We start from the raw sequence: 12,715 nt of genomic DNA, 5'->3' as shown, positions 1-12,715 counted from the left end.
AGATCTCTTCATGAACTCATGCAGTCAGCCAGAGATTCAAAAAATCAGTTGAGTAGATTCAGAGCCAAAATCCTTAGAGAGAAGTGGAAGTAACCAGTAATTATTACAGTTGTTTGAAAACTATTTAGTAGACCTGTATTGTACATACTATACTACTTAGGGGAACGCAAAAATATAGAAATCTAACATATTCTGTTAGATTGACACCCCTTACCCTGTATTTATTATCATCACAAAAAACTTTTTCAAAGAAAGAGAGAGAGAGAGAGAGAGAGAGAGAGAGATACAAGAAAGAAAAGACACTACAGTATCCATATTTACTCCAGTGTCATGGCTAGAACCTGGGTTATACACATGGCCTGACAAATGCTCTGTTCCCATGATCCATCTTTCAGGGTCTCCTCTTGCTTTTAGAATATGTGCATAAAATGGGAATCAGCAAGAATTACTCCCAATTAAAAACCTTATATCTTATTCAAATGATAGTAGTATGAGTGATTTTTATTTTCTCCAAATTTTAAAATATGTTATAATAAGCCTTGCAGCTCTTTTAATAGCATTTCCCTTCTTTCAGTTCATAGTTTTATTTTAATTTTTTTATTAGTGATTTAATATTGACCTGCATGATTATGAGATAACACCTGTTACTACATCTGAATGTCCTATTTTTCCTCTTCTCGCTCCAGGTCCTGATAGAATTGGAGTTCAGAGCCCTCTGGTCATCTTCCCATAATATTTCTCCCTCTGGGAGTATGAACCAAAATTCTTTATATGGTAGCAGCTGGGAAGTGGAGCACCTGGCTAACTGCACATTATACTATGCACAAAGATCCATGTAAGGACCTGGGTTTGAGTCCCCGCTCCCCCACTTGCTGTAGGGACACTTTATAGCCAGTGAAGCAGGTCTGTAGGTATCTCTTTCTCTCTCTCTCTCTATCTCCCCCTCCTCTTTCAGTTTCTCCCTGTTATATCCAATAAAATGGGAAAAAAAAACTTTTTTTAGGTATAGAAGGTGGGAGTTCTGGCTTCTATAACTGCTTCTCTGCTGGACATGGGCATTGGCAGGTGGATCCACAACCGCAACCTATTTCTACTTTTCCATAGTGGGGTAGGGCTCTGGAGAGGTGAGGTTTTGCGATGCTTAATAGCATTTAAAAAAAAAAAACAACATTTAAAAAGTGAAACAAAGGGGGTTCCCGGAAGATGGCGGACTGAGAAGCTGCTAGTGGCTGAGCTCTGACCACATCTCCTGGAAACGGTAGGATTTTCTGACTTTAGTAGGCCAGCCAATAAGGGGTCCTAGCAGTCACACCAAGGAGGTGACTATAACTTAATTTGGGTTAAGAATTAGAGTAGAAAAAAAGGGGAAAAATTTTTTTCTTCCTTTTAATTTCTAAGCATACCTCCTTCCCCGCCCCCCCCCCCCATAACCAGTCCCTGAGGACCAGCTCCTAACAGGATCCCCTGCTAGGAGCTCCTTTTCTTTACCAAATTCCTGTCCCAGCAGGGAATATTATTAATTCTAAGTCTATACCCTTCTGAAACCTCTGGCCTTTTTTCTTTCTAAGTAGCCAACCCCCCCCACCTCACCCCATATAACTAATTAAATAATTAAAAATAAATACATAAAAAAACCTTTCCTTTCAATGCTCTTTTATGACTGTTCTTTTTCTTATCTTTTTCTTTTTCTCTCTCTCTCTTTCTTTTTTTCTTTTTCTCATTCTTTTTATCCTTTCTTCTTTAATCCTACAGCTTCCAAAGTCACAGCCCCCAGCCCCAAAACCACCAAACAGTGTGCTTTTTTGAATTCACTGATATACATTTGGGAATTTCCTTTCACTGCTCTTTAATTACAGCTCTTTTTATTATCTTTTCCCTTTTCTCTCTCTGCCTCTTTTTTTTTTTATCTTGTCATACACTTCTTCCTTCTTTGCCTTTCTGAATTTGTGAATTATTTTGGGGAAGAAATCTGACTCAGAGTGGACTCTCTATGAGTGTATCTCTGCTCTAGTTCCCTTTCCCCTCTTGTTACCCCTCGAATATACAGTGGATAGTAGATTTGCATAACTGTCTATTCTTGCTCTCCCTTCTTTCTTTTCTCTTTCTTCTTCACTGGGATTTGGTTACTATTTATTCACGGACTCACTGACTGTAGAAATTGTTTGGCTAACTGGTAACGATTAAACTGCTTCAATACTTGCTTCAGTTGCTACTGTAATTCCTGAGGTTGGTGAGTGCAATTGTCATATAGGTATTTAGTACAGTGTTACTTGACTCAAGACACAACAACTGAGGAACAACAGAGCATAAAAAAATGGGTAGATCAAAAACAAATAAAACTGCTACTCCAATGAGTGAAGACAAGAGCCCAGAAGAAACTACAAATCAGCCAGAAGTAACCATAGATACGAAAAGTATGCAAGCAATAATAAACTTATTAATCACAGAAATGAAAACAACATTGGAGGAAAGGAATGGCAGTATTAGGGAAACAACAATTGAGACCCCCAAGGAAAATATTGATTATCTTGAGGCAATTAGAGAACTGAAAGCTGAAATAGCTGTAATGAAGAAAGAAGCTGAGGCAAGGGAAAGCAGATTAACAGAAGCAGAAAACAGAATTAGTCAGACAGAGGATGAGTTAGAGAAAACGAAGAAAGAGGGGAAAGAGCTTAAAAAGAGATTGAGAGACATTGAAAACAACAACAGAGACATATGGGATGATCTCAAAAGAAGTAACATTCGCATAATTGGCCTGCCAGAGGAAGAAAGAGAGGAAGGGGAAGCAAACATTCTAGAGGAAATAATAGAAGAAAACTTCCCAGACCTGAATAACAGAAAGGACATCAAGATTCAAGAAACCCAGAGAGTACCAAACAGAATCAACCCAGACCTGAAGAACCAAGACACATCATAGTCACAATGAGAAGAAGTAAGGATGAAGAAAGGATCCTAAAGGCTGCAAGAGAGAAACAAAAAGTCACATAAAAGGGAAAACCCATAAGATTATCTGCAGACTTCTCCACTCAAACTCTAAAAGCCACAAGGGAATGGCAAGTTATCTATGGAGCCCTGAATGAAAAAGGGTTTCAACCAAGGATAATATATCCTGCTAGACTTTCATTCAAACTAGATGGAGGGATCAGAATCTTCTAAGACAAACAACAGTTAAAGGACGCAACCATCACCAAGCCGGCCCTGAAAGAGGTTCTAAAATACCTCTTATAAACAAGAACATCACTATAATACTTGCAATATATCAGAGCAAACAAATTTTTTTTTTGAACAATGGCACTACAATACATTAAATGCATAATATCAATAAACGTCAATGGCTTAAACTCACCCATCAAAAGGCACAGGGTGGGGGGATGGATCAGAAAACATAACCCAACCATATGCTGCTTACAAGAATCCCATCTGTCACAATAAGATAAACACAGACTTAAAGTGAAAGTATCAAAAGCTATCATACAGGCTAACAGACCACAAAAAAGGGCAGGAACAGCCATTCTCATCTCAGACACGATAGATTTTAAATTAAATAAAGTAATATAAGATAGGCAAGGACATTACATAATGATTAGAGGATCAATCAGCCAAGAAGACTTAACAATTATTAACATCTATTCACCCAATGAGGGAGCATCTAAATACATTAAGCACCTACTGAAAGAATTTCAAAAATACATCAATAGTAATACAATAATAGTGGGAGACTTCAATACCCAATTCTCACACTTAGACAGATCAACAAAGCAGAACCAATAAAAATACAAGAGAATTGAATGAAGAGATTGACAGACTAGACCTCTTGGACATTTTCAGAGTCCTTCACCCCAAAAAACTGGAATATACCTTCTTTTCAAATCCACATAACACATACTCAAGGATAGACCACATGTTAGGCCACAAAGACAGCATCAATAAATTCAAGAGCATCGAAATCATCCCAAGTATCTTCTCAGACCACAGTGGAGTAAAACTAACATTTAACAACAAATAGACAATTATTAAAAGTCACAGAATTTGGAAACTAAACAACATACTCCTTAAGAACCACTGGGTCAGAGACTCACTCAAGCAGGAAATTCAAATGTTCCTGGAAACAAATGAACATGAAGACACAACCTATCAAAATATTTGGGACACAGCTAAAGCAGTACTGAGAGGGAAACTTATAGCCATACAATCACATATTAAACACCAAGAAGAAGTTCAAATAAACGACCTTACTGCACACCTGAAGGACTTAGAGGAAGAGGAACAAAGGAACCCTAAAGCAACCAGAAGGACAGAAGTCACTAAAGTTAGAGCAGAAATAAACAACATCGAAAATAAAAGAGCCATACAAAAGATCAATGAAGCCAAATGTTGGTTCTTTGAAAGATTAAACAAAATTGACAAACCCCTAGCCAGACTCACCAAACAAAAAAGAGAGAAGACTCAAATTAATAGAATTGTAAATAATGCAGGAGATATCACAACTGACACCACAGAAATCTAGAGAATCCTGCGAAACTTCTATGAAGAACTATACTCCACCAAGCTAGAGAATCTGGAAGAAATGGAACAATTCCTAGAAGCATATGCCCTTCCAAAACTGAACCAAGAAGAACTACAAAATCTAAATGCACCAATCACAGACAAAGAAATTGAAACCATTATTAAGAATCTCCCCAACAACAAAAGTCCTGGACCAGATGGCTTCACAAACGAATTCTACAAAACTTTCAGGAAACAGTTAGTACACACACTTCTTAAGCTTTTCCATAAGATTGAAGAAACAGGAATACTCCCTTCCACCTTCTATGAAGCCAACATCACCCTGATACCAAAAGCTGATAGGGACAGAACAAAAAAGGAAAACTACAGACCAATATCTCTGAAGAACATAGATGCCAAAATATTAAACAAGATCTTGGCCAACCGGATACAGCAACATATCAAAAAGATTGTTCATCATGACCAAGTGGGATTCATCCCAGGAATGCAAGGTTGGTTCAACATCCGTAAGTCAATCAATGTCATTCACCACATCAATAAAAGCAAAGCCAAAAACCACATGATTATCTCAATAGATGCAGAGAAAGCCTTTGACAAAATCCAATATCCATTCATGTTCAAAACTCTACAAAAAATGGGAATAGATGGAAATTCCTCAAGATAGTGGAGTCTATATATAGACCCCACCAATGTGTCCTGGAGCTCAGCTTCCCCAGAGACACACCTTACTAGGGAAAGAGAGAGGCAGACTGGGAGTATGGACCGACCAGTCAACGCCCATGTTCAGCGGGGAAGCAATTACAGAAGCCAGACCTTCTACCTTCTGCAACCCTCAATGACCCTGGGTCCATGCTCCCAGAGGGATAGAGAATGGGAAAGCTATCAGGGGAGGAGGTGGGATATGGAGATTGGGTGGTGGGAATTGTGTTGTGTTTTACCCCTCTTACCCTATGTTTTTTTTTAATTAATCCTTTCTTAAATAAAAAAAATTTAAAAAAGTGAAACAATCTCCATATTTTTTAAACCTGTATATAATATTCAAGTTGAGTGATATCAGCTTATTTAACTTTTGGTTCTAGTCGATGACTGACATAATTTGATGTCTCTTGGGTGTCTAATATTTTAGTTTTTACCAAGCACGTGATGAAATGATACCCAGGCATTGCCAAGTTAATACTGTAATTAAAGAAAACCTTTATAAAACAATATAGACAACACTTTCAAGAGTTACAAATAAGGATCCCGGTTTGAGCCTGCAGGGGCGTCGCTTCACAGAAGGTGAAGCAGGTCTGCAGGTGTCTGTCTCTCTCTGCCCCTCTCTGTCTTCCCCCTTCATTTCTTTCTGTCCTATCCAACAATGAAGACACCAATAACAATAAAAAAGAGTTACAAACAGTGATTCTGTTCTTCACCATACAAATCCCATTATAAATGTTCCAACCTAATCACACATTTCCTTTTAAAAAACAGTTCGTGTTCAAAATTGCTTATGTCTGCGTGAGCATTAATATGAATGTTTATAAAATGATACCCAGCGCTAGGTGGTTGACTATGCAAAGCTGAGGATATACACTCAATGGGAACTGAAGATGTCACTTAAATGAAATTATGTACCAGGATAATGAACATCTAAGGTATATTGGTCAGTGAGAAGTATGTGAAATAGGATAGGATTCTAAGGCTGGAGGTATGGATCAACCTGCCAATATCCATGTCCAGTGGAGAAGCAATTGCAGAAGCCAGAATTCCCACCTTCTGGACCCCAAAAAGAATTAAAAAAAAAAAAACAAAAAGAATTTTGGTCCATACTTGCACATGGGGAGAAATGTTAGCAGAAGATAAGTAGGGAGCTCTGAACTCCAACTCCATCAGGTCTCAGAGAGAAAAGAGGAAAAGAAAATAAAGAAAGATATTCAGAAGTAATAGTAGGTGTAGGTGTGACTTAGAAAGGAAGAGAAGACAGGACCATAGGGGAAACAATGGGCAAAATTGTAGGTAGGTAGGTAAGTAGGTAGGTAGGTACTTAATAGATAAACATAGAAAGATGATAGATGATAGATAGACAGACAGTTGTAAAATTATAGTCATCTCCTATTTGTGAACTTGGGAGAATCACTGCAGTTTTCATTGAGGGGAATGGGGACACAGAACTCTGGTGGTGGAATGGTGTGGCATTATACCCCTGTTAGCTTGTAATTTTATAAACAAATATCAAATCACTAGTATTTCTTTTAAAAGGTAGGTTTCTTGAAATGATGGAAAAGGATAAACAAGTCCATATATAATGACATATATAATGGCAGATGAGAAAAAAATTAAACAAATAATAAAGGATCAAAGCAGCCTCTAATCTTACTGCATTTTATTTAACATCAACGCAGCTCATGTTCTTAGGTGAGAAATCTCTGCCGGGGGAGGGAGTCTGAAAGAGAAAGCTCACGGTTGTCCAATGTGATGGAAAACATTGAGAAGCTGATGGTATCAACCACAGCAAAACTCTCCATCTCCACAGACTGCTTCCCAGGTAAACCTACCCTTGGAAAACCGTATTCTCCGGTGCCTTTCTCATAGGATCTTCTTTGTTCAAAGAAAACAGACTTTTTCAGATCTGACATCTCCCAGTGATGTCCAGGTCCAAGACCTTCTATCCCACACTCTTATTAAAGTCAGGGACTAGGGATTTTCTAACAGGAACCTGGATCTCCCATTTACATATAACTTAAGTCATTGGTTATTTTCTAATTTGCAGACATACCCTAGTCTGCAAAGAAATGTAAGGAGCCCTCCCCAAGGGACCTGTGGCGCCCAGCTGGAAACAAGGAAAGGGAGATGTAAAGAGAGAGACAAATTGGTCTTTGATTGAAGGAAGAGCCAGCCAGCTCAGAGCAGCATTCTGGAACAGCAGCTCCTCTGAAGACATGCTTCTGCTCTCAAAGAGGTTGGCCTGGCAACTCACTCACACACTCCACTCAGGGAAAATTCTTTTCAGCACTAGCCAAAACGCCGATCCAGGTTCCTTTGCCTAGCAGCCTTGAAAGCTTGCACACACTTAGAGAAAATACTTTCAAATGACTCTGGAGTTCTGCTTTATGTTTCATGTTGCTTTGAACTTATTACCTCTTTACAATGTCTTGGACTATTAGTTTGGTAACATTTAAAGTTAATGACTGTATGGAAAGTAAAATAACACTTTGATGTTGCCCAAGTCATTCATTTATCTCTCTCTCTCTCTCTCTCTCTCTCTCTCTCTCACACACACACACACAGGGGGTTATAGAAGGCTGGGTGATGCCAGATCAAGTCATTTCAGGAATAAATAACTTATTTGGGGGGGTCTCTGTGGACTGTTTTCTGCTGGCAGAGGGGGGAAAGATAGGCTCTGGAATGTCTAAGGAAACTGGAGCCATGATTAATGAGGGTCAACTTTCAAACTTGAGCACACACAGATAGGATTACTTCACACAGAAAGCAGAGTCTGTCTGACCCAGGCTACCCCAACACAGTCTCCCGAGGTACATCACTCACAAATCTTGTTTGTTTCAGGGCTATGCTGACAGCAAAAAGAGATACAGAAAGGACCTCCTTTGGGCATAAGTAGACAGAACCCCTTCGAGCCATAAAATGCTGTGGTGATGGTTGTTTAAAAAAAAAAATTGGCAAATGCTGTTAGACGATGAAGACTGAAACATTTTTGGTTGGGTGTCTTTCACTAAAACACAGTATGCTAAAACACAGTATTCCAGATTATAGTCATTACCATGACTTTCACTTGTATGTGTCTTAATTCTATTGATAAGAGCTCAGAAACTATTTGGGCAATGAATTTCTCTATGTGTAAGAGACTTAGAAGAAGTAGAGATAATATGTAGGAGTCAGAGAGAGAGAGAGAGAGAGAAGGGATGGGGAACCACTTATATTAGGCTTTGTAAATATCAATCTGGTCAGAATGATAAACAGAAATTATCCACAAAATAGAGGACAGCATATGGTGCATACGCATTACCAAAAATTATCCACAAGGAACACAGAACAATGGAGTGAGAAGGGAAATTAAAATGTGAGAAACTTGAAACGGGTTTTTAGCAGAAATTCTAGAACATTAATCTTAGTTTCCCTCACCCCCAAAACGCATGTACTATGGGAGTAGGGTGGTTACACACCTAGTTGAGTGCACATGTTACAGTGCACAAGGACCCAGGTTCAAGCCCCCAGTCCCCACCCACAGGGGGAAAGCTTTGAGAGTGGTGAAGCAGTACTGCAGGTGTCTCTCTGTCTCTCCTCCTTTCTATCACTCCCTTACCTCTCAATTTTAGCTGTCTCTATCTAAATAAGCAAAAGATATAATTAAAAATAAATCTTAAAAAAAGAATATATGTACTACATGTGTTTAAATTATATATGGTGAACAAGAAAATGATGCTTTCTCTTTAATTTTTTAAATTATCTTTATTTATTGGATAGAGACAGCCAGAAATTGAGAAGGAAGGGGAGATAGGGAAAGAGACAGAGAGACACTTGTAGCACTGCTTCACCACTCACAAAGCTCTCACACTGCAGGTGGGGACCGGGGGCTTGAACCCGGATTCTTGTGAACTGTAACTATGTACTTACCTAGGTGTGCCAAAACCTGGCTCCATCATTCTTTATCTAATAGAGCTTATTTTATGATAAGTCAATTGATTGATTTAAACAGTAGAGAATAAAATATTCTATATTTCTTATCTGGTCATTGAACAGATATTAATTGAACAACTAATTTATGTTTAGGGATTCCCCAGAGAGTGGGGTACAATGGTAGCAAAGCAGATAAAGTCTCAGTTTTCCTGAGGCTTATAGAAGAGTGGGAAGAGACAGACACGCATTAAGTAAGTGAAGATTATTTCAGTTGAGAGGATGAAGAAAGTGAACAGTGATGTGACTGTTAAGAGTAAGGATGGAGTCATTGAGACTGAGTTGAAAAAAAATGTCTCACTAATGAAAAAAAAAATGCCAGAGTGATGACTGGAAGACAAACCAGAAAAAAATCAAGGGAGACAGGAGTCTGGTGGTAGCTCAGCAGGTTAAGTGCACATGGCACAAAGCACAAGGACCAGCTAAGGATCCCAGTTCAAGTCCCCAGCCCCCCCGACCTGTAGGGGAGTCGCTTCACAGGTGGTGAAGCAGGTCTGCAGGTGTCTGTCTTTCTCTCCTCCTCTCTGTCTTCCCCTCCTCTCTCCATTTCTCTCTGTTCATTCCAACAATAATGACATCATCAGCAATAATAATAACTACAACAATAAAAGAACAAGGAGAAAAAAGGGAAAATAAATAAATATTTAAATAGAAATCAAGGGAGGGGAGTTGGGCTGTAGCACATCGGGTTAAGTGCACATGGCGCAAAGTGCAAGGACCAGTGTAAGGATTCCAGTTAGAGCTTCTGGCTCCCACCTGCAGGGGAGTCGCTTCACAAGTGGTGAAGCAGGTCTGCAGGTGTCTGTCTCTCTCTCCTCCTATCTGTCTTCCTCTCTCCATTTCTCTCTGTCCTATCCAACAACAATGATAACAGTAAAAATTAAAACAATAAAACAACAAGGTAAACAAAAGGGAATATACATACACACACACACACACATACACACACACACACACACACACATATATTCAAGGGAGAACACTTCTAGGCAGGAAAGCCACGATCCAAAGTCTGAGAAAGAACCCGCAGCACTTGTTCAAGCAGCAAAGTTTGTCATAGTGGCTGGAGTGTTGTTTTCGTTTCTCTTTTGCAGTTATGCTACAAATGTGATGGATTTATTTGCTCTCGCTCTGATGCCAAATCAAAGAGTCCACTATAGCACAGAGGTTGTGGAAAAGCGATGTGGGTCTAGCAGGCTGTGATACACCAACTGGAGATGTACTAGAGATTATTGATGACAGATAAGTAGGAACAAGGTCTTTTAAAAACCAGGCTAGAGGATTTTGATTTTCTCTGGGCTTTAATGAGAAGCCATTGGAGGAATAAAAGCATGGGGAGAGCATAGCTTATGTGTGAAGTACACACAACTGCTCCTTTACAGAAAATAATGCTGGGAGCTTCCTTAAAGCGATCATTTGGGCCAGAATCCCTGTTATTCTGAACTAGATGCCGAGAGTAGAGTGAATGCCACCTAGATATTAATTAAGTGGTAGTCTGGGGAAGACCACATGAACTCATGATAATGTGACCTCTGAGTTCAGGTGGTTCGGAAAATGGATCTAGAAGTGAATGTAAACTGGACCTCTACCAACAGGTCGTGTCTGACTGTATCTGAAATGATGACTTCTTGGGGCTTATTTTAGGGTGTATTTCGATTTTGTTTTCTTTTCTTTTTTGTTACTTCATTACTTTGCCACCTTGTCACTAGTGATTTTTACAACAAAAGCATACACCTATAAAGCATTTCTCTTATCATTGAATGATGCTCTCTCTTTTTTTAAATTAATTTTTTAATTTTTTTATATTTATTTTATTTATTCCCTTTTGTTGCCCTTGTTGTTTTATTGTTGTAGTTATTATTGTTGTTGGATAGGACAGAGAGAAATAGAGAGAGGGAGGGGAAGACAGAGAGGAGGAGAGAAAGATAGACACTTGCAGACCTGCTTCACCGCCTGTGAAGCGACTCCCCTGCAGGTGGGGAGCCGGGGTACGAACCGGGATCCTTATGCTGGTCCTTGTGCTTTGCACTACAGGCGCTTAGCCCGCTGCACTACAGCCCGACTCCCGCTCTCTCTCTTTTTTAAGTAACAATATTTTTAAAGTAATCACTAAGTAAGAGTTAGGCTAGAACTCCTTAAACACCATATTGAAGTATACGGACGCCATCAACCACCCTATTTTTTAAAAAAATTTTTCATTATCTTCATTTATTTATTGACTAGAGACAACCATAAATTGAGAGAAGGAGATAGAGAGGGAGGGAGATAGAGAGACTCATACACCCCTGCTTCATTACTCTCAAAGCTCTCCCCCTTCAGGCAGGGGCCAGGGGCTAGAACCTGCATTCTTGCACATTGTAATGTGCCCTCAGCCAAATGCACCACCACCCAATCCCTACCCTATTTTTATTTACTTTGATTTTTTTTCCCTCCAGGGCTATCAATGGAGCTCAGTGCCTGCACTAGGAACCCACTGCTCCTGGTGACCATCTTTTCCATTTTTATTGGATAGTACAGAGAGAAATTGAGAGAGGAAGGGGAGGTAGAGAGGGAGAGAGAAAGATAAACACCTATGGACCTTCTTCACCACTTGTGAAGCTTCCCCCCTGCAGGTGGGGAGTGGGGGCTCAAGAGCTGATCCTTGGGCTTCACACTATGTGCCCTTAACCAGGTGTGCCACCACCAGGCTTCCTGTAATTTTATTAGGTATTTAACAAAGTTTCACAAAATTACACGATCTCAAGGGTACAATCTCACATGTATGCACGATGTGTGCAGGTTACTTAATCAAGCTAGCCTATTTAAACGAGCACTGAGTGCATTTGGTATCAATCAGCGCTTTGAAACATTTTAAAAATATTTTTTCTTGGGTAAATTATTGTACTTTTCTTAAAAGAATGAGACAGTTTGTTTTGATATTATGTTAAGGAGCTTTGAACAGGATCACACTGATTCCATCTTTGCCAGCTTCAGCCTTGGAGTTCGTAGTGTCAGAGAAGAAGAGTAACACTGAGCACAAAAATTTGTTGAACAAATAACTCTGTACAGAGTTTATCTTGTGATCTGGATTTCTGAATCTAAAAATCTTGACCCTCAAGCTGTGGTGAGTTGAATGGTGACTCCCCCAAATGTATATCCACTCCTAATATATAAAGAAGATTCTTTTTTTTTGCCTCCAGATTTATCTCTGGGGCTCAGTGCCAGCACTTCAATCCACTGTTCCTGACAGCCATTTCTTTTCCATTTTATTGTATAGAATTGAGAGGGGAGAGGGAGGTAGGGAGAGGGAAAAAGGGACACCTGCAGATCTGCTTCACTTGGGAAGTAGTCTCTGTGCAGGTGGAGAGCAGGAGCTCAAACCTGGATTCTTGAGTGGGGACTTGCTCTTCTTACTGTTTGCTTAACCTGGTGCACCACCACCCAGCATCCTATAAATGTGGTCTCACTAGTAATAAACAATATGACAGATGTGACTCAACTAAGACACTGATGACTAGAACATTCTGGCCAGATTAGCTGGATGGACGTTGAATAGGTG

At 39.5% G+C, this 12,715-nt stretch overlaps 1 long non-coding RNA gene across 1 annotated transcript; it reads left to right on the top strand.

Moving 5' to 3' along the window:
- The first annotated feature begins 711 nt into the window (after positions 1–711).
- Positions 712–10,344, top strand: LOC132537628 (uncharacterized). The gene is made up of 3 exons (XR_009549090.1): positions 712–835; positions 6,888–7,030; positions 10,272–10,344. It is a non-coding gene; the product is annotated as an uncharacterized LOC132537628 (long non-coding RNA).
- The last annotated feature ends 2,371 nt before the right edge of the window (positions 10,345–12,715 follow it).

Source organism: Erinaceus europaeus, chromosome 3 (genome assembly GCF_950295315.1).
Source record: "Erinaceus europaeus chromosome 3, mEriEur2.1, whole genome shotgun sequence".
NCBI classification, from domain to species: domain Eukaryota; kingdom Metazoa; phylum Chordata; class Mammalia; order Eulipotyphla; family Erinaceidae; genus Erinaceus; species Erinaceus europaeus.
This window is presented reverse-complemented; position numbering and strand designations above follow the sequence as displayed.